Source organism: Benincasa hispida, chromosome 7 (genome assembly GCF_027475165.1).
Source record: "Benincasa hispida cultivar pf3 chromosome 7, pf3_genome.v1.1, whole genome shotgun sequence".
NCBI classification, from domain to species: domain Eukaryota; kingdom Viridiplantae; phylum Streptophyta; class Magnoliopsida; order Cucurbitales; family Cucurbitaceae; genus Benincasa; species Benincasa hispida.
The window spans coordinates 28,145,903-28,169,365 of NC_143484.1; the positions used below are offsets into that span (position 1 = coordinate 28,145,903).

At 32.5% G+C, this 23,463-nt stretch overlaps 2 long non-coding RNA genes across 3 annotated transcripts; both read right to left on the reverse strand.

The window, feature by feature from the left end:
* Nucleotides 1–725: 725 nt before the first annotated feature.
* On the reverse strand, nucleotides 726–21,629 carry LOC120081473 (uncharacterized). Of its 2 annotated transcripts, none has more exons than XR_005482835.2 (4): nucleotides 20,527–21,629; nucleotides 20,290–20,332; nucleotides 1,635–1,920; nucleotides 726–1,241 (listed from the first exon to the last, which is right to left on the reverse strand). It is a non-coding gene; the product is annotated as an uncharacterized LOC120081473 (long non-coding RNA). The 2 variants fall into 2 exon arrangements; XR_005482834.2 differs by having other exon boundaries at nucleotides 751–1,244; nucleotides 20,527–21,388.
* Nucleotides 21,630–21,950: 321 nt separating this feature from the next.
* Nucleotides 21,951–22,833, reverse strand: LOC150035081 (uncharacterized). The gene is made up of 2 exons (XR_016530884.1): nucleotides 22,682–22,833; nucleotides 21,951–22,478 (listed from the first exon to the last, which is right to left on the reverse strand). It is a non-coding gene; the product is annotated as an uncharacterized LOC150035081 (long non-coding RNA).
* Nucleotides 22,834–23,463: the final 630 nt, after the last annotated feature.

Here is a 23,463-nt window from a genome sequence, read left to right on the forward strand (position 1 = left end):
AGACGTAGAAGTTAAAATCTATGTATTATATATTTGATTTATGTTTGAACAACTTCCACTTATTCACCAGAATCTTGATTTATGCAAATACTTTCCGAATAGAGGCCACTCCCAAGATGACACGAAGTACTGCTTAGGTCCCGATTGTGAACTCTTAGGGACGTGAGAGCTAAAAATAATGCATCGAATATGTTATTAATCTCCCACTGAAGTGTTCTAATAACTTATCATATAAGTTATTAAACTCCCACTGAAGTGTTCTAATATTTGGGTAAAATTATACATAGGTTTATTTCGGCTAATTATAAAAACCCTAAGTCTATGTGGTTTATCCAAGTATAATGTTTATAATTGGATTTTAACCTACGGTGTCTAGATGATAAACCATTTTATTACCTCACACCGCTCACGTACGCTTATAAAATCGGTTAATAACGCTCAATTATTTGGTCATAATCCCAGGTAGGAGGTGTTCCGTAGTCCGTCAATTTAAAACCCCTCAGTCTTAGATAGGATTACATACCTGTTGAGTTTGTAACCGTGATTTATAAGATAGTGACCTATTTTAACTATTAAAATAAATGTTTAACCTATGTGAGCATGTAGCTTATCTTTGTTATGGATTTTAATGTCTAATTCAATTTTATAACAACTTATAAAACTTAGACATGCTTTTACATCCTCAACTTGCATAAAAGGCATTCAAACTTAATATAACAGATATATTAAATAACAGAAACCCTAAATATGCATTGTATACATTATAATAAATTATAATATATAAATAATGCATGGAACATGCTTTCTATCGTGGGATTTTAAATCTAAATGGCATACTATATGCACAAACATTTTTAAATTTAAATACAACATACATCACATGCATAATTATTTAAATAAATACTAATATGGTTTAACTTTGGCATCCTAAGCAAGCAAAATAACTAAATTATTACAAAAAGGGGTCCAAAACAGCTTCAATTTAGTGTCGAACCAACTCGAATCAGACCCGAACCGCTTGAACCAGACCTCCAAAGAAATCATAATGGGTTGAACCAGTCCAAATAGGGTTGAATCAGATTGGAATAGAGCTGAATCGGTTGAACCAAGCCTCTTCCGCCCGAACCGGTCTAGCTGGGATGAACAGCGTCGCAACGCTCATCCCAGTGTTGCAACAATGCTGTCTTCACCAAGAACGCCGGAGCGTTGCAGCGATGCCTGGGCAGAATGCAATCCTATAGCTGCTGTTTCATGACCTTGCTTACTTCAATCTCCAAATTACAGCTTAAAACGGACTCTAATGACTCCAAATAAATTATAGACTCTAAAGCACAAATATAAGCTCATAAAAAAAGAGCCAATTATAAATTTAACATTGAAATCAAAGAAGAATCTAAAGCCTAAGTTGAAAAAAACCATCCATATCAGTCCAAACATGCAACTTTAGAAATTCACCTACCAAAACTCAAATTAACGTTAATTGAGTGCTTAAATCACGCTCTGATACCAATTAATGGGATAAACTAACATGCAACAGAAGCAAAAAGAATCAATAATCACTCTAATTACATTTAATTTGAGTTCTAAAGTAAGCTAAAAGACATTTTTAGAAGTGGGTTTCAAGTTGAATTTACCTATGATGAAATCTTCCAATTCTAAGCTGCTCTTCACTCCAAATCAGCTTCAAATCGACAGTGAACTACCAAAAGATCTTCTCTACTATTCTCAGCCTTGAATTTGAGTGGTAGAACTCAAATTTGAGTGAATTTGTGAAGGTGTTTTTTATGGGTTTGAAGAGGAAGAAGAAGAAGTAACAAAAAATTCTTTTCCAGCTTAAATTCCTTAGTTTCTTCTTCAAATTTGAGAGTTTTTATTGGATTTCAACATGCAACCACCTTCAATTTGATTGATGGCCAGCAGCTGCTCCAACAATTGAAGTGGGATTAGGTGGGATGGAAAGGAGGTTACACCTCTTACTTGGTTTAATGTGGGAAAACCCCACTAAAACTATTTTTCCAATTTCAAATTAATTTCTTAATTTCTAATTTGCCAATTAATTCAAAATTAATTAAAACCAATTTGATTTAATTCATAAATAATCAAATTCAATTTCTCAAATTGAATTTAAAATTGGAAATTAGTTTGATTTTTAATTAATTAAATAATTTAATATCAAATATTAAATTAATCACATACCTAATTTTAAATATGAATCTTATCTATGTAATTAATATTTAAATCAATATTTAAATATTATAAACTCTCCAATTTCGTTTAATTTTATTGAATATAATTAAACAAACCCTAATTTGATTTTGAATTTATTCAAACTCAAAACCCTAATTTTAATTTGAACATTTTCGAATTGAAATTCAATTTGAACAATTCAAATTGATATCATTCCAAATTCACTCAATTTAAAGTCTATCGTCATTTATCACTAATAGACAGTGATATTTTATTATACTTAAAAGTATTTTCAACCGTTTGTCATTTAAAATGATTACCCGAAACAAACCTGAATATGTTATCTAAACATAAGATTAAAAATGTTTGAAGAAATAGACAAACTTAAAAATCTTGAAGTAAACATAGAAACCCTAAACCACCAACCGGCCATAGCGGTTAGCTGAAGATTGGAAAGCTCAGAACAGACCATTCTTAGAGGAATGACTATAATATTCCATTAACTCATAAGAATTATGTTGGGCAATCAAAAGTAGGCGGGGTAGCCGAAGAAGTAAGATTCTGGATCGTAGTCTCAAAAAAGTTTATACGGTAGATATATGTAATAGTCATTCCAATCCAGGCCATTTAGGAGAAACTGGGTGACATCATCAATAGTTATCAATTAAAGATCTTATGAAGTGTGCTTGAAGATATTGTAGACATATCCTATCTATCTTTATTGCTTTACTGTTTACTTTATTGCTTTATTTCTTTTTGCATTATGATGAGATAAGGTCAAGTGGGGGTCCTGTCCTACCGACAAAATCTTATCATAATCTTTTCTTTATCAAAAAGAAAGATTCCAAAAGATATATGTGATAGACATCTATCAAATAACGACTTTGTGATATGATTAGGTAATCAACAATTAAATTAGCACTGAGAACTAAATTTAGGATTTATTTAAAATAAGGGATTACAATTGGATAATTGAAAATATAGGGACTAAAATTGATCAAGCTTCAATATATAGGGATCAAAATGATATTTTAATTTTTGTATATACATATACTCTTAAATTTAGTTAATATTTGTAAATATACTAACCCTAAATACCCATTAACTTTCATAGATTATGATAAATTCAATTCTACTTTAATTCCAACCATTTAAAGGATTGCAACTATTAGTCGTTAAACTATTGTTATAATTAGCTTTAGAAATGCTGCAATAACTCATAAAATTATTATTATTATTGGAAAAAAATACCTTTGTCCATTTTGAAGGCCTCGAGTTAAAAGACGGATCCATGTCGTTTTTCGCCTACTATCGTGTTTATTTAAAACTAATGCATACAAATGTATCGTCAAGAGCTTTAGGAATATCTCCTAAGAGAAGCACCATGCTTATGGAAGTCAATATCGAGAAATCCTTTATGACTGTCCCAAAGCTTCTACAATGGAGTGAACTCACACAAAATCCAGTTTAGAGAATTCCAGGAGCAAATACTCCTGTTACAAAGTAAAGTGAGGATGCTACGATCACAGAGCACCATAACGGGGATATTGAAGTTTAGTTCAATTCAGAACCAAGATATCCCAGGATTATTGAAATTATGAGTAGTAGGCCAAGCATTTCTTTCGAAACACACCCAAGTAGCCACACTTCCAGATCTATCCCTAGATCTAAGTCAATGAGAACGTCCGTGGATTTTGATAGATCGATTTCGGACATTCAGTATGAAAGAAACGAACGTTCTTTATCTCCTATTCAATCCGACATGGAAAGAAGATCAGAGCCAATTTACAACCAAATTAATGTACTATCGACATATGAAGCTCCTGAGCAAAGATACGAGCGAAAGTACAGTCAATATATAGATCTCTATATATCTCAACCAAAGGAGACTAGAGAAGCTTTCATTCTAAAAGGAGATTTCTTCAAAAGAATGAAAGAAAGAGATGAAGCGGCAGAATGTCGTTGTCTCACTCTAAAACAAAGTCCCACTTGGATTACAACCAGTGGAAAAGAGATAGTTACAGATTATCCTCCTAAGGAAGAATCCTATTTTCCTCACCCGGTAGTCCCATCCATCAAGATGGTATCCTCTCCGTACAAAACCATCGATGAAGAAAAGGTCTCGAAAGTTGGATTACAAGAAATTAAAAACATCTAGCATCAACTGAATTATTCAAACAAGATGTTAACCACCTTCTCTTAGACATTTGAGAAAATAAAGGATCAAAAGGCTGCCCCAAGTGCAAGCCTTAAGGGTATACCAAAGATTGATCCAAACCAACCAATCTTCTAACCAAATACTTTTCCCATTGGAGACTTGAAAGGAAATCCAAAGGAACTTCTAGCTGAGATTAATAAGAAATTATCAGTATTCAAGATTAATAAAGGAGAAGCGGAATCTTCAAAGAAGACTGAAGTCTCCACAGCTGTTAATATGATAAGAGAGTCCAAAGAGACTTCTACAACTTATACAAAGATCCTTCTCGTGGTCTCTTATAGCACGGAAATGAAGAATCATTATGCAAAACCCTCTCCTTCAGATCTAAGATGTTCTGATAAGCAAATGATGAATATTTTCCAAGAAATGCTTCTAGCTACTACCGTATATAGCACTAGAAAAATTGTCTTAAGCACAACTCACATTCTGGTTTCAGGATTCACAGGAAATCTGAGAAGCTGGTGGCACAATCAACTTTCTGAACAAGAAAGACAGGATTATCCTAACTGCCACAAAAACAGTTACGGTAAAACAAGAGGGAAATCTAGGAGCAGGAATAGCCCCAATGGAGATAATGCAAAATGAACCAGATATGGTTATCTCATTAGTATACACTGCAATGAAGCATTTTGTAGGACGAACAGTCATCTACAATAATCAAGCCACTGAAGCACTTCTCAAGATGTGCTGCAGGAAGATGAGTGATTTCAAATGGTACAAAGACGTTTTTATGGCACGTCTTTACAACCTTACATCTTGTGGAGACGAAATCTGGAAACAAAAGTTTCTAGCAGGATTGCCTCCTTATATTGCCGAAAATTTTTATCAGAAAATGTCTGAAATCTTCGAAGGAAATCAAATCAACTGGAATTCTCTCACTTATGGAGACATTACCAGTAACATTCAAACATTATGCTTAAGTCTTTGTAAAGACAACAAGCATAATCAAAGAATCATCAAAGATGCAGATTATCGAAAGGAACTAGGGATTTTCTGCAAACAATACGGTGTTGAACAAGATCCACCGCCCTCAAAGAAAAAGAAGAAATTCTCAAAGAAACCTTATAACAAAGGACGAAGAACAAAAGATGAAGAAAAACCCCCAAAGAGGAAATACTACAATAGAAACAAGAAGTATTCCAAACAGAAAGGAACACTTGTTTTCGATGCAACAAACAGGGACACTATCCTAATAAATGCCCCTTGATAAAGAAGATCAACAACCTAGAGATTGACAATGATCTAAAACATTCTCTTCTCTTTGCCATCCGGTCTGAAGATGAAATCTCTATTTCAGAAGAATCATCTTCCGAGGGAATAATCAATGAAGTTATTGGAGATTCCTCCTCTGAAAGATACTCTTCTGATTCCTCTCAATTTTCAGAAGAAGCGTCCCTTACATAGGATGTATCAATGTTCTAACAAGAGATTAGGAACACCTTTTTTATCTAGTAGAAGAGCTTCTTGATGAAATATCTCGAAAAACGGTCCTCCTAAAACTCCAAGAGTCTCTAGAAGGACAAAGTGCAAAGGCTCAAGTCTTGGAACCAATTCAATATTTCTTTTAGGAAATACTTAATCGGGTCAATAATGAAACATTCCAAGAACCCGCAAAAGCTTCTGACCTCCACATGGAAGTCAAGAAACTCAAAAGGGAAGTTGCAATCAATAAGCAACAACTGACGATTCTGGAAAATGCAATCTGTAATTTCCAACAGCAATCCACAAACGTAATTCCTCCAGGAGAAACTTCAGGAGTTCAAAAGGATGATATAGAACGAATCAACTATATCAGTAAAGTCTACAATAAAAAATGGTTATCTAAGGTCATTATTAAGGTCTAGGACTTCAAGTTCGAAGCAGTTACCTTACTAGATTCTGGAGCAGACCAAAACGTCATCCAAGAAAGATTAATATCCTTAAGGTATTTTGAAAAAACAATGGAAGTTCTGAGAGGAGCCAACAACCAGAGACTTCACATTAATTATAAATTGCTAAAAGCGCATATTTGCAAAGGAGATGTGTGTTTCATTAACACCTTTCTTTTAGTCAAAGACTTGTCAGAGGAAGTTATCCTGGGCACACCATTCCTTATTCAATTATACCCTTTTCATGTTTCTGAGAAATGATTATCATCTCAGAAAATTTGAAAAGTAATGACTTTTGAGTTCTATCATCCGATAACTCCTAAGTACATTTCAAATATTGAGGAAGAAATCTAGCAGTTTATCAGTAGGATTTATAAGAAAGAAAAGCAAATCGAGTTCCTTCAAGATGACAATCAGAATAAGAAGGTTGCTGACCAAATTACTAAACCTTCGGTACAGAGGAAAATCCAGCATTTGCTAAAGAAAATGGAAGCTGAAATTTGCTCGGATATTCCAAATGCCTTTTGGGCTCGCAAAAAGCATATAGTTAAGCTCCCATATGTTGATAGATTTGACGAAACACAAATTTCCACAAAGGCCAGGCCCATTCAAATGTCAAAAGACCTAATCAAAATCTGTAAAGCAGAAATTGATGAGCTCCTCCGAAAAGGGCTTATTACTCCATCAAAAAGCCCATGGTTCAGTGCGGCCTTCTACGTCAATAATCAAGCCTAGAAGGAACGAAGAGTTCCGAGATTGGTAATCAACTATAAGCCATTTAACAAGGCTCTCAAATGGATTAGGTATCCAATTTTTAATCGACAAGATTTGTTAAAAAGAATAACCTCAGCCAAGGTTTTCTTAAGGTTCGATATGAAGTATGGATTTTGGCAAATCCAAGTATCTACAAAGGACAGATATAAAACAACTTTCAACGTCCCCTTCGGACAATATCAATGGAATGTCATGCCCTTTGGATTAAAAAATGCTCCTTCAAAGTTCCAAAATGTCACGAATGACATATTTTACAAATATCAGGATTTCACCATCGTCTATATCGATGATGTCTTGGTATTCTCAAATACAATTGAACAACAATTTAAGCACTTGCAAGTGTTTTTCAACATCATTAAGACAAATGGTCTTGTGGTATCTTTACCAAAGATCAAATTGTTTCAAACAAAATTTAGATTTCTTGGTTATGATATTAATCAAAGAATAATCAAACTAATCCAACGATCGCTAGACTTCGTGGATAAGTTTTCAGATACTATTCAAGACAAGACATAGCTCCAGCGCTTTCTTAGGTGCGCAAATTATATTGAAGACTTTATTAAAGACCTCCGTACCATCTATCTCCCCTTCTATGACAGGTTGAAAAAGAACCCAAAACCATGGACGGGCGAGCATACTCGAGCAGTCCAATCAATAAAAACTTTAGCAAAAGGCTTCCCATGCTTATCGCTAATGGATGAAAAGGCTTATCCAATTGTGGAAACCGATGCATCTGACATTGGTTACGGCGGCATCCTCAAGCAAGAAATTAACGGAAAAGAAACAGTAGTCCGTTATTATTCTGGAGTCTGAATGATACTTAAAAAGAACTATTCCACAGTGAAAAAGGAGATTCTTATCAACAAAGATTTTCTGGTACGAACGGATTTAAAGGCCAGTAAATACATCTTTGAAAAAGATGTAGAAAATCTTGTGTCAAAAAAAATCGTTGCAAAATGGCAGACAATCTTATCCTACTTTGATTTCAAAATTGAGCCTATAAAATGCATAGAAAACTCTCTTGCAGCTTATTTAAGGATAGAGCACCTCTCAAGAAAATATCCTCCTAAAAAAGAAAAATATCTCCCTCACAAATACTTATAAGCTCATGGACCCCCCGGCTGGCCTCGGCCACCATGGGGGCCTCCGCTGTCACAGAGCATCCAGGCTAGCCCTTCCAAGGTTAGTAGTTCAAAGGGCAAACAACCCATCTTTCAATCTTCTGCGCTGTCTCCCATGAGTGCAGACAACTATGCCATGGACACCGACTTTGAAGTCGTGTCTAGAAGGCGTCAAGGTAGTGCTCATAAGGAACTTTCAATACAGTCAGGCTCCTTAAGCCTGCCTCCTCAACCTTCAACAACACTGTTACGTCACTCGGGAGTAAGCAGTCAAATAAGAGACCTATGAGGCCATCTTCAACCTTAATTCCAAAAAACCCATCAACATTTTTCCAAGTGGTAAAGCCAAAGGTTTTCCAACCAAGGCCACCAATTTCGAGATATTTCATAAAAACAATAATGGTCGATCTAGCGATCGAGCCAGAATTTGGTGGACCATCCATTTAGGAAGTCGGTTCTCAAATAGTCCCTCACGGTTTCAATTACCTTCCAGAAGATGTATAAAAAACAAGAACGTTCTACGAATTCATCTTGGTAGACACCAAGTCCATGGAGATCAATCATGTTCCAGATTGTTCAAATCCTTAAAAAATTGTATACTCAAAATCGAGAATATTCAAAGTGCTAACTCCATCCTACTGAAACCAAGGGATGTTTGTAGCAAAGAAATTCTCAAAGCATACAACCAAGACTCAAGAGATAAAGACTACTCTACAGAGTGAAAAATAGATGAAAAGTTGAGCTTGAAGGCTCTGATACCATTAAGGGTCGAGATCGAGTGCTACTTATAGAATTGTTATTAAGCCTTCTGCCTACTAGCAATTCTTTTAAGATTTTGATACTCGTCCCAACAAATAAAGATTACATGATTGAAAATTTTCAAATATGGCAGACAGGACAGGACCCCTGACTGGCAAAATATCTTTTGGAATCTTTCTTGATAAAGAAAAGATTACGATAAGATTTTGCCGGTAGGACAGGACCCCACTTGACCTTATCTCATCATAATGCGAAAAGAAATAAAGCAATAAAGCAAACAATAAAGCAATAAAGATAGATGGGATATGTCTGCAATATCTTTAAGAACGCTTCGTAAGATCTTCAAATGATAACTATTGATGATGTCACCCAGTTTCTCCTAAATGGCCTGGATTGGAACGACTATTATATATATCTACCGTATCAATTCTTTGGAGACTATGATCTAGGGTCTTACTTCTTCGGCTACCCCGCCTACTTTTGATTGCCCAACGTAATCCTTATGAGTTAATGGGATATTATAGTCATTTCTCTCACAGTAGTTTGTTATGAGCTTTCCAATCTTCAGCTAACCGCTGTGGCCGGTGGATGGTTAATCCACTCCAGGAACATACTATCTCCATCATCTCTGCCTCAAATGTAGGTCTTTATAAACGGCAATGAAAATTGCAGACTAATTTCACACCTATGTACAAAAGCAATTGAAATAATTTACATAAAGTTAAATAATAATTTTGAGTCACCATTATTTAGACTAATTTAGCTGTGAGTCTAAAAACGGGTCATTGATGTCGTAATCGGCGAAGGGGTCATAATCATCTTTGTCGTCTTCGACTTCATTATTCACAGATACAAAAGAATTTGCATCTTCTTGAGTTTCATCATGGTCTGATAATTGTCTGACGACTGTATAGATAACTGAAGTAAAATCAGCGTGTGATCTTGCTCCATCAAGAGAACTAATAATTGAATTTTGTCAAAGTAAATTGTTCATCTTCTTGGCGAGATAGATCCTGTAGATGAACGTTGGCTTTGAGCTAATCTTTTAACTTCGACGCTTCTAGGTGAGAGTAGTTAAACTTTTCCCACCACTTGATCCTTAATGCTTTACTTAAGGCTTTGAAGTTTTCATATGGTCCTAATTGGAAATTCCAACAAAAGATCCACGAAATTTGAAAATATAATGCAAATCTAAACGTCTTTGAAAGAGGAGATGCATAGATGCTAGTTTGAAAAAGGTGGTAAGACCTTTGGACTTCCACTGGGAAGATTTCTTTTGATAATCCAAATTAGTTCCATCATGATTGAAACCAATTTGGAAAGTGCATTTTGTAAGCTTGCTTACAGAATGTCACAAACCAAGAATGGTTGAATGCTTTGAGAATTTCTTTGCTACAAACATCCCTTGGTTCCAGTATGATGGAGTTAGCACTTTGAATATTCTCAATTTTGAGTATACAGTTTTTGAAGGATCTGAACGATCCGGAACATGAGTGATCTCCATGGACTTGGTGTCTACCAAGATGAATTCGTAGAAGGTTCTCGTTTTTTATACATCTTCTGGAAGGTAATTGAACCCGTGAGGGAATATTTGAGAACAGACTTTCTGAATGGATGGTCCATCAAATTCTGGCTCGATCGCTAGATCGACCATTGTTATTTTTATGAAATATCCCGAAATTTGTGGCCTTGGTTGGAAAACCTTTGGCTTTACCACCTGGGAAAATGTTGATGGGTTGTTTGGAATTAAGGTTGAAGATGGCCTCATAGGTCTCTTATTTGAACTGTTTACTCCCAAGGGACGTAACAGTGTTGTTGAGGGTTGAAGAGGAAGGCTTAAGGATTCTGACTGTATTGAAAGTGCCTTTTGGGCACTGTCTTGACGCCTTTTAGACACGACTTCAAAGTTGGTGTCCATGGCATAGTTGTCTACACTCATAGGAAACGACGCAGAAGATTGAGAGATGGGTTGTTTGCCCTTTGAACTACTAGCCTTAGAAGGGCTAGCCTGGATGCTCTGCAACGGTGGAGGCCGCCTTGGTGGCTGAGGACAACCAGGGGGTTCCATGAGCTTCTAACGATTTATGAGGGAGATTTTCTTCTTTTTTAGGAGGATATTTTCTTGAGAGGTGTTCTCTGCTTAGATAATTTTCAAGAGAGTTTTCTGTGCCTTGTATAGGCTCAATTTTGAAATCAAAACAGGTAAGATTGCCTGCCATCTTGTAAAGATTTGCGTTAACATAAGATTCTTTACATCTTTTTCAAAGATGTATTTACTAGCCTTTGAATCCGTTCGCACCAGAAACTCTTTGTTGATAAGATCTCCTTGGAACTTTTGAACGCAATTTACTATTGTGAGAATCTCCTTTTTCACCGTGGAATAGTTCTTTCGAGTATCATTCCAGACTCCAGAATAATAACATACTACTGTTTCTTTTCCGTTAATTTCTTGCTTGAGGATGTCGCTGTAACCAATGTCAGATGCATCGGTTTCCACAATTAGATAAGCCTTTTCATCCATTAGCGATAAGCATGGGATGCCTTTTGTAAAGTTTTTATTGATTGGACTGCTTGAGTATGCTCGTCCGTCCATAGTTTTGGGTTCTTTTTCAATCTGTCATAAAGGAGGAGACAGATGGTACAAAGGCCTTTAATCTCGAAGATTTGCGTCTTGAAGAGAAATAGTAAATCCTTGTTTGCATGTTAAATAAACCGGTCCTCTTTCAAGGTTTAATTGGACGATTCCTAGAATAGAATGTGAAAATCGAAGATGCCACTTATCTCTAAGGGAAAGATAGACTGGAACGTCTAATCCTTCTCTGAATAGAGGTTTAAGGGAAACTTGAACACATCCGATGTGTAGATATTTGAATCTATCTATAGCTTGCTCTATAGATTCTATTGGAAGAAGGCTGATTTCGGTAAACTCATCCTTCATTGTGAGATTTTTCTCGGTGATGACAATGACGTCAGTTTGAGGGAAATTGAAGTTATTGATCTTATATATAGATCAGTCTTGGATCCAGCTTAGGAATGGTCCAATTTTTTAGACTATCTTCAACCTTAGTAATTTCTGCTTCGGCTGAATTGTATTTTTGAATGATACTTAGAGGATCATCAATACTTTGAGGTTCTTTGGATTGTAAGGAAGAGGCAGTATTATCGAGGATCGTTTGGGGGCAAGAAATCTTAGAGAGTAATTTAGAAAGCATGGAGAGAGAGAATGAACTTTGGGATCTTGAAGCAATCTATCAAAACTTTCTTTAAAGGTGTGATGAAAGTAGTGATATTAAACTAACATTGAAACAAATTAGAATTTTCAATCGATCGATCTTTAATCTTTGTAAGACTTAAACGAATACATCTCATTTTGTGGTAATTTGTATTTCGCCATCAAGGTTAACCACGCCTTCTTTCGGATAGAATACAAATTAATCACTAAATATGATATACCTTCTAGCCTTTCAAGGATAAGAGAGACTTCTGATTCAAATTTCTTTGAATGTTAGTTTAAGATCTTGACTAAAAGCCATACCTTTGAAGAAAATTTTAACTTTCATGCTTCATTTCCCCCAAGGCTCTAGAGAGAAAGACTACTCCATAGAGAGAAAAATAGATGAAAAGTTGAACTTAAAGGCTCTGATACCATTAAGGGTTGAGATCGAGTGCTACTTATAGAATTGTTATTAGGCCTTCTGCCTACTAGCAATTCCTATAAGATTTTGACATTCGTCCTAACAAATAAAGATTACATGATTGAAAAAGAATCGAAAACCATGGATGGACGAGCATACTCAAGCAGTCCACTCAATAAAAACTTTAGCAAAAGGCATCCCATGCTTATCGCTAATGGATGAAAAGGCTTTTCCAATTGTGGAAACCGATGCATCTGCCATTGGTTACGGCGACATCCTCAAGTAAGAAATTAACGAAAAAGATACAGTAGTCCGTTATTATTCTAGAGTCTGGAATGATACTCAAAAGAACTATTCCACAGTGAAAAAGGAGATTCTCGCAATAGTAAATTGCGTTCAAAAGTTCCAAGGAGATCTTATCAACAATGATTTTCTAGTGCGAACGGATTCAAAGGCCAGTAAATACATCTTTGAAAAAGATGTAAAGAATCCTGTGTCAAAGCAAATCTTTGCAAGATGGCAGGCAACCTTATCCTATTTTGATTTTAAAATTAAGCCTATAAAAGGCACAGAAAACTCTCTTGTAGATTATCTAAGCAGAGAGCACCTCTCAAGAAAATATCCTCCTAAAAAAGAAAAACATCTCCCTCATAAATCCTTAGAAGTTCATGGAACCCCCCGGATGGCCTAGCCACCAAGGCGGCCTCCGTCGTCGCAGAGAATTCAGGCTAGCCCTTCCAAGGCTAGTAGTTCAAATGGAAAACAACCCATCTCTTAATCTTCTGTGTCGTCTCCCATGAGTGCATACAACTATGCCATGGACACCGACTTTGAAGTCGTGTCTAGAAGGCGTCAAGGCAATGCCTAAAAGGCACTTTCAATACAATCAGGCTCCTTAAGTCTACCTCCTCAACTTTCAACAACACTGTTACGTCCCTCGAGAGTAAGCAGTTCAAATAAGAGACCTATGAGGCCATCTTCAACCTTAATTCCAAAAAGCCCATCAACATTTTCCCAGGTAGTAAAGCCAAAATTTGACAAAAATAACATTTCGGGATATTTCACAAAAACAACAATGGTCGATCTAGCGATTGAGCCAGAATTTGACGGATCATCCATTCAGGAAGTTTGTTCTCAAATATTCCCTCACGGGTTCAATTACCTTCCAGAAGATGTATAAAAAACGAGAACCTTCTACGAATTCATCTTGGTAGACATCAAGTCCGTGGAGATCATTCATGTTTCGGATCGTTCGGATCCTTCAAAAATTGTATACTCAAAATTGAGAATATTCAAAGTGCTAACTCCATCCTACTGGAACCAAGGGATGTTTATAGCAAAGAAATTCTCAAAGCCTTTCAAACCTCAAACATATACATACTGTGACTACATGCGAGCATGGTATAATATTTTCTGGTTTCAAGCATACAACCATTCTTGGTTTGTGACATTCTCTAAGCAAGCTTACAAAACCCACTTTTCAAATTGGTTTTAATCATGGTGGAACTACTTTGGATTATCAGAAGAAATCTTCCCAGTGGAAGTCCAAAGGTCTTACCACCTTTTTCAAATTAGTATCTATGCGTCTCCTATTTCAAGGATGTTTAAATTTGTATTATATTTTCAAATTCCGTGGATTTTTTGTTGGAATTTCCATCGAGGACCATATAGAAACTTCAAAGCCTTAAGCAAAGCATTAAGGGTCAAGTGGTGGGAAAAGTTTGACTACTCTCACCTAGAAGCGTCAAAGCTAAAAGATTGGTTCAAAGCCAATGTTCATCTACATGATCTATCACGCTAAGAAGATGAACAATTTACTTTGACAAAAACTTCAATTATGAGTTCTCTTGCTGGAGTAGGATCACACGCTGATTTTACTTCAGTTCTCAATACAATCGTCAAGCAATTATCAGACAATGACGAAACTCAAGAAGATGCAAATTCTTCTACATTTGTGAATAATGAAGTCGAAGATGACGAAGATGATTACGATCCATTCGCCGATTACGACATCAATGACCCGTTTTTAGACTCACAGCTAAATTAGTCTAAATAATGGTGATTCAAAATTATTATTTAACTTTATGTAAATTATTTAAATCACTTTTGTACATAGGTGTGAAATCAGTCTGCAATTATCATCGTTGTTTATAAAGACCTACATTTGAGGTAGAGATGATGGAAATAGTATGTTCCTGGAGTGGATTAATCACCCACCGGCCACAACGGTTAGCTGAAGATTGGAAAGCTTAGAACAGACCACTGTAAGAGAAATGACTATAATATCCCATTAACTCATAAGGATTACATTGGACAATCAAAAATAGGCGGGGTAGCCGAAGAAGTAAGACCCTGGATCGTAGTCTCAAAAGAGTTGATACGGTAGATATATGTAATAGTCGTTCCAATCCAGGCCATTCAGGAGAAAGTGAGTGACATCATCAATAGTTATCATTTGAAGATCTTACGAAGTGTGTTTGAAGATATTGCAGACATATTCCATCTATCTTTATTGCTTTACTTTTTGCTTTATTACTTTATTTCTTTTCGCATTATGATGAGATAAGGTCAAGTGGGGGTCTTGTCCTACCGACAAAATCTTATCGTAATCTTTTCTTTATCAAAAAGAAAGATTCCAAAAGATATTTTGTCAGTCAGGGGTCCTGTCCTGGCTGCCACATTTGGAATTTTTCAATCATGTAATCTTTATTTGTTGAGACGAGTGTCAAAATCTTAGGGGAATTGCTAGTAGGCAGAAGGCCTAATAATAATTTTATAAGTAGCACTCAATCTCGACCCTTAATGGTATCAGAGCCTTCAAGCTCTTGAAGTAAACATAGAAATGTACGTGAACTCTCTCTCTTTTTTTCATTTTTTTTTTTTTTTGAAAAGATGTATTGGAATTTTTAAGTAATAGTTGTGTGAAGGTTGGAATACAAGAAGGGATTTAAATGTGATATATCCCATGATGGGAGACAAAATGATGTAATGTCCACACAAATGAAATATTAACAATAAATATTAAAAAAAAAAAAAAAACATGACAGTTGTTTACAATATAAAAAGAGGGCATTATTATAAATCCAAGTGGACCAAAATGGCACGTTTTTATATAAAATGAAACTCAGTTCAGAGTGTACTTTTTTCTTTTTCTCGTGAAAATAAAATTCATATAATAAAATAAAAAGAAGAAGCTGCTTCCCTCCAATATGGAAAGTTGTAAGAAATAATAATATATACATACACATATTAAAATATTATTTTGATCTATATTTTGAAGTAGTTCAAATTTCCTAATACTTTTAATGGTTTAATTTTAACCTTTATAATTTTTAAATAATAATAATAATAATAATTTTCATGTTAAAAATATAATATGTGAATATATTTTTAAAATTTATAATTAAAATGTTTGATAAAAAAAGTTTTATTAAAAAATCAACAATTAAATTAGCATTGAGAACTAAATTTAGGATTTATTAAAAATAAGAGATTACAATTGGATAATTGAAAATATAGGGACAAGTTTCAATATATAGGGATCAAAATGATATTTTAACTTTCGTATATACATGTGCTCTTAAATTTAGTTCTTATATTTAAATTTTTTTGACTTTGTGATATTAAATTATAAGTAGATAGTCAAAGTGAGCATAACTCAAGGGACATGCATGTAGTATATATATTAACGACCAAGAGATTTATGGTTTAAATTTCTTATTTCTGTTGTACTATAAATTCGTAAATAGAAAAATGAAAAAACAATATAAATTAGTATGTTGATTTAGTTTTATTTTTCTTGAAGGTTTGTGGATACCCTATAAGTAAATTTGTGATTACTATCTTTTTAGGTTTTAGTTCTTTTAATCATGCTGTATATCTTCTTTTAATGGGTTGTGAGTGTAGCACACTATTTATTTACTAAATTTTGTGATTAGGGTTAGGGTTTTTAATTTGGTTTGATTTTGAGTGTTTTTGTTAATAGATTAATCTTATGTAATTTACGGGTTAAAAATCATTTATGGTCTCTAAATTTTTATGAAGTAACAACTAAGTCTTTGAACTTTAATTGGTAATGATTTAGTCCCTGTAATTTTTAATGTGCAATAATTTAGTCTTTGAACTATAATAAATAACAATATAGTCCTTGCATTTTATGATTTATAACAATTTAGTCTATATTATTAAAAAAAATTAGTATAATTCAATAAAAATTCTTACAAATGTAGATTGATAAGTTTACCAGGAATCCATTTTTTTATATAAAATATAAAAAAGATCAAATTGTTACATAATAAAGATGACACTTAATTTTGAAGAGTTTTTTCATAATATGGACTAAATTAAACTGTTACAAAAATTTCAGAGTATATGAACTAAATTGTGACTTATTCAAGTTTAGAGACAAGATTGTTACAATTTTGAAAGTATATGACTAAATCATTACTAACTAAATTTCGAGGACTAAGTTATTACTTCTACGAAAGTTTATGGACTAAAAGTGTCTTTTAACCTCATTTATTAATTATGTATAGATAATCTACCATTTATATAATAGAAGAATCTAATGCATATGACTTAACTGATCGAACTATATTGAGAGATTAGGTTAAATATTTAAGACAATAAGATAAAATTGAAGGTTGGATATTACAATTAACTCCATGAACTATATACTAAAATAAAAATGCAGTTTTGGAAAAGAAATACTTCATTTTCAATTGTTGAGAGTGTTTTGGAATACCTCATAGCTTAAACACTTTTTCCTCTTCTTTTCTTATATAAAGAATAATATTATTAATGATGGACGTATGAAACGTACAATCAAGTCGAATTACAAGAAAACATGTCAAAAGATCATCATAATTGTGAAAACAATTAGATTTAGCCGTCTACATGGAGCTAAATCAATAGTTATTTTCCTAGGTTTAGTGTGTGTCTGGCTTAAAACTTTTTAAGTGTTTAATTTTGAAAAAAATTAGAGTATTTTAAAAATTACTCAAAATAACTTTTGAAATATTTTTAAAATATATTTTCAACCATTTTTATCAAAAGAATTTATATAAAAATGATTTTTTTTAAAAAAAAAATACTTTTTTTCTAGACATTTCAAACATATCATACCAAATCCCTTTTCTACGTTATGTAATGTGTTTTAAATAACAAATTTATTCAACTACACTACATTCAAAACCGATTCTATTAATTACAAGTATATAATTTTTTTTTCTTACTCCATATTTTGAAATTTTTTTCAAGTCACTTTTTAACTCTCAAAAGTATTTTCAAAAAAATAGTTTTTAAACTAATTCAATTTTTAAAAATATTTTTTATTTATTAACTTCTTTTAGAATCATTACAATTATTTTCGGAAAATATTTAAATACACTTTGAATTAGTAATATATATTTATATATATATTTTGATAATATGTGAGGTGAGTAAATTGAATTTCTATTCTCGAGATCGATAGTACAAATTAAAATTTTATGTTGGTTGAATCATGACTATTTTGGAAAAGAAAAAAAAAGTTATTCCAAATACATTATAAATTGGGAGGAAAATATAAACAAGAAAGCTGGTAAAGAGTGGAAATTCAGATGTTACTTCACTTTATCTGCCATCATCAAACATGAAGCTTTTGAAAGGAATAATATGGGCAAAGTCATCTTTGGCTTTTAGGGATATGTTGAGGTTGGCTCTATTTTCTTCGATCTTGTTTAGTAATCATTTGTTTTTTTTTTTAATTTTTTATTTTTAAGAATTAAGTCTATGGACACTATTTTTACTTCTAAATTTCTTCTTTTGTTATCTACTTTTTACTAGTGGTTTAAAAAAAACGAACCAAAATTTGAATACTAAAAAGGTAGATTTTAAAATTTTGTTTTTATTTTTGGAATTTGGCTAATAGTTCAATCATTATATTTAAGAAACATGAAATTCATGGTAAAAAATAGAAAACGATAGGCTTAATTTAAAAAAAGAAAAGAAAAGAAAAAGAAACGATTACAAAACGGGGCCTTCATTTTCCCCTTTTTGATATTACTAAATTGGGTTGAAATTGGATTAATTTTATACTAAAAAATTAAGAAATTTTATCTTCTCTCGAAATTTTATCAAAATTATAGCTAAACAAAATTAATACTAAAAATTACTTTCCCTTCATTTCATTAAAATTATACTAAAAAATTACTTTCCCTTCATTTCATTAAAATTATAGCTAAACAAAATTTATCTTCTCTCGAAATTATATCAAAGTAGCAAAAATATAATTAATGTAATTCTCCATAAATAGTTATATAGATAAAAACAAAGGTGGGCGAGAATATGAAAAACTACTCAAATTAATGAAAAATGGCTATTATTCATATATTTAATTGATCAACATTTCCTTCTAATACATGTTAATTTCTATATTTACAGAAACATTGGTGTTAAATTTAGAACCCTGATAAAGATTTTAAATTGATTCAAAGTTTGGGATTTTAATTAATATTATTATTAGTTTTGAGTCACAAATTTTAGAAGTATAAATTTATTATTTAGTTTTAATGTTTTAGAAACAATATTTTATTCCAGGAGAATCATGGGCAAATTTAGAAAACAAAGAATTTGTGTTTTTTTAAGGGGAAAAAAAGAAAAGAAAAGAAAAAGTCCAATGTTAGTTAATTTTTAAAAAAATTAAGTAAATTACAAAGCAAAGAAAATTGCTATATATACTACATATATAACAAATAGAAAATAAAATAAAAGCCAAGGGTTGTTTCAGTACATATCTAAGAATATAATTAGGTAATCTTTTCTTCAAACTATTTCCCACCTTTTTTTTTTTTTAATCTTTTGTGTGTGTGTATACATACACATCTAAAAATCTAGAAGTAATATTTATTTTTGTATTTTGCAAATTTAAATATATGATAAAAAATATAACACTTCTAAATCAATAAATAGTTAAACAAATATAACTTAAGGGTTGTAGGTGAACATTTAATTTAAAAATACCAAGGAAATTAAATGGAAAAAAGAAAAAAGCCAACCTTACGTTACAAAGGGTTGTTTTCAAACACAGAAAAATGGGTCAACTTCTTTACAAATATATTAAAATGTCATTAACTATCCGTGATAGATACTTATAGACATCTATCACTGTTTATCAAATGTTTATTTGTGTCTATCACTGATAGAAAGTGATATTTGCTATATCTGAAAATATTTTCAGCAGTGTTGCTATTTAAAACAAGTACACTTAAAAAGAGATCTAAAATCTAAATCATTGCATCTCGAACAATGAAATTAGATTGAAGTAACCTCTGTATATATGAATTGAACTCTTTTTCCTCTAATCATTTCATTAACCTAACTTTTCTAATCCTTTACTTTTACACAAATAAAAGAGCATATGAAAAAGTTTATTTACAAATATATATATTTTTAAAGCTAATTTAATTATCATCCATAAAAATGTTTGTTAAGAAGATTGAATTCTAATTAAATTAAAAGTTATTGAATGAAATATTGAGAAGGGTTTTTTTTAAGAAAAATCATTTTAAACATACCTATGTAGTGTACTTCAATGCTATTATTTTTTAACAGAACCAAACCGAACCAAACCAAATCGAATAGATTGGTTATCAAATGAAAAAGGGGTTTGGTTTGGTTTTGGTTGATTCCTATGTTTTCACCTGTGTGTGTAAGTGAATGATAAGATGAGGTACCAAAAATTTTACCTTTTTGGGAACAGGTTTGCAGGTAGCTGTGAAAGGTCTTAGCCTGAAAGAACACAATAAGAGAGAGAGAGTGAAATTAAAGTGAAAATTGATTTAAGAGCCTCCCATTCACCAAGCAAGACCAATGATGCAAAAAGTTAATTAAGATATATAAATAAAATAACACAATGATTTTGTTTCATAAAATGCTGAAATGCAATAATTGAGTCAAGGGTATAATTGTATATGTATCCTTACCTATTCATTTGTGGATAATATGTGTGTCTCCGATTGCATCAAGACATATACTCTCGATTAAGGGAGATTGTAAGTTCGAATTTTTCTGTCCCACATAGAACTCGACCAAAAAATTAACGTAGGATAATAATGAAGAGATAAACCTAATCCCAAACTAAATGATTTTATCTAATGAAAAATAAACATTACTACTATTAAAAAATGAAAAATGGGTAAAAGAACCTCTTCATTATTTCGATATCATCCAACATTGAGAAGTATCTCGAGTTTATTAATTAGGGAAAACAAGATGCAAATAGCCCTATTTGATAACCAAATAGTTTGTGAATTTTTGTTTTTGAAAATTTAGCATATAAACACTACTTGCACCCATTAATTTTTTTTTTTTTTGTTTTGTTGTCTACATTTTTTTAGCGTTTCCAAAATCCAAGACTCAAGTTTTGAAATATAAAAATAGAATCTTTTTTTTTTTTTTTTTTAATTTGGCTAAGAACCCAATTGTTTAATCTTCATGATCAAAATAAACATAATTCTCAAAAGCCAAATGGTTATTAAACGAGATTTCAATAGAAGAAATCTCTCACTTCATGATTCCCTTCTAATAACTTTTGATCATCTAACCAAACGTTACATTAAATCCTCAAATCGAGAGTGTTTCTAACAAATTAATCATATTCCACTCTCTCAAATTCGTCTCAAACGGTTTAGCGAGTACGATGAGGATGCTATAAAACCTAGTTGAGATATTCAAGTACATCTACTTATCCCTCTTACCTTCTGTTTCTTTTTAAAAAAAAAATCATCCCGAATTCATCCCAATAAATTAGGGAAAATGATATCAAAACACATCAAGAGGAAAAAAAAAAAAGGTAAGCCATTGAGAGATTTGAGGTTTGATAGTTTTTATGGGGAAGTAAAAAGGAGGAGCTCCCTTCAGTCCAAGCAAAGAAAAAGAGAGTGCAAAATATCTCCCGCTTCATTCACACAATCACAATAGAGGAAAAGAATATACTTTGAGTCTTTTTTTTCCTTCTTTTTGTGGGGTTTCTTTTTTAGAGTTCTATTGAGTGTTTGAGTGAATGAGTCGGCAGTTACTTCAGCAACCCTTTTGAATCCCTCCATGAGTGGACTGAAGGAAGCTCTCTCTCTCTGCTTCTCCATGCAAGATCTTGTATTCAAATGATGAACTCGATCGTGGGATTTTCCGAGAATATATAGGTTAATTATTAATCAAACTACGGTAGTCAACTACTTAAGATATTAAAATTGTTCGAATCGAATGTTGTATAAGTGATATATAGTTGACTTAAATTGATTTGAGAACACTCCTAAAAAACACCAAAATAAGAATGAAAGGGAAACTAAATTGAATTATGAGATGAGAAGGGAAAAGACTTGAAAATGTATATAAATTGAGAAAATAATAATTGGAAGATTAATTAGGATCTAGATTGATAAAAAGATATTACAATGAATCTACTTGTACTTCAAAGAACTTTTTTTTTTCTTTTTCACAGAAGTGGGGGAGGAAAGAACATAGTTGGGAACAGCAATTTTTAAAAAAAGGTTATAATTTTTTGAGCCAAGCATTCAGGTGGCTTTGAAAATCTAAGACTAGGAATCAACTTTTTATTTTTTTATTTTTCCTTCTTCTTGTCATGGGACTTCTCAAGAACCTCCAAAACAAGCAAAAAGATAACTCTATAATCAAGATGAACAAAGGGGAAAAAAAACATAATCTCTATGCAAACAGAACCCATATTCCCAAATGAAGGGGGGACAACCCATTAACTAACAGATCAAAACTTTGAATGAAAAGTCAGATCTCCAAAGAAAGCTTCTGTAATTTCCTTATTTTTTTAAAAAAATAAAAATAAACACAAACAAAAAGGAAAAAGTAAGAAAGATTAACCTGGAAGAGGCAGCATGATGATGAAGTAGAAGGAATCTGTCTTTTAAATGATGAATATAAGAGAAAAAAAAGGACTATTAAGTAAAATGAGGGAGATTAGGGATAAATGAATCAATTAGGGAGAAAAAAGAAGTAATTGGGAAGATGGGTATTTGTTAAAACCCTAAAAATAGGGGAATGAAATAAGATTGGGGTTGTGGAGAAACCCTAGGGTTGATTTGAAGAAGGAAAAGACGACCTTACTCGAACAAGATCTATTTTATAGATTGTACAACTGTATCCTTGAATCCTGAGAAGAACGAAAAAGAGGGGAAAGAGAAACCAAAGTTGGGAGAAGGAAGAGAAGGAGAATGGGGTAATAAAGGGGAAAAAGAGAGAAATTAGGAGGGAGATGTGAGAAAAAAAAAGGATATATGTGTAAATTAATAAGTTAGAGGCAATGTATGTAGAGATGATGGGACATGGATGCCATAAGAGTTAGGGACATAAAAGTGGACTCAAGATCTCAAGAAATCTAACACAAGAGTAAAAGGTTAGTAGAGAGAGATAGAGAGAGATAAGGGTTTTTTTGTCTTATTTTGTCCACATTAGATTAGATAGTTGGTGAAGAACAATATCTCTCTTATAACCCGTCAAGAGAAAAAGTACATGTCATTTATTCCTACTAAATTATACTCGTGTTGGTATGGTATACAGTTTTAAAACAAAATTTAACGAATGTTCTATGTTGATTCACTTATTAATTAAATTTAGGGTTTTGATTTATATATAGTATTAGAAGTACAATCAAAATTCTGTATTAGTTAGGGAAGGAAATGATCATAAGTATATAAATGAAGACAAAATCTCCAATGGTACGAGACCTTTTAAGTGGTTCCAAAAGAAAAATCATGAAAATTATTATACTCAAAGTGGATAATATCATACCACTCAAAAATAAGTTGAGATTCTAACCTTATCATATAGTTATGAATTTTGATTTTCACATTTTGTACTATAGTTAAAAATTTGATAGCTAATAAAAA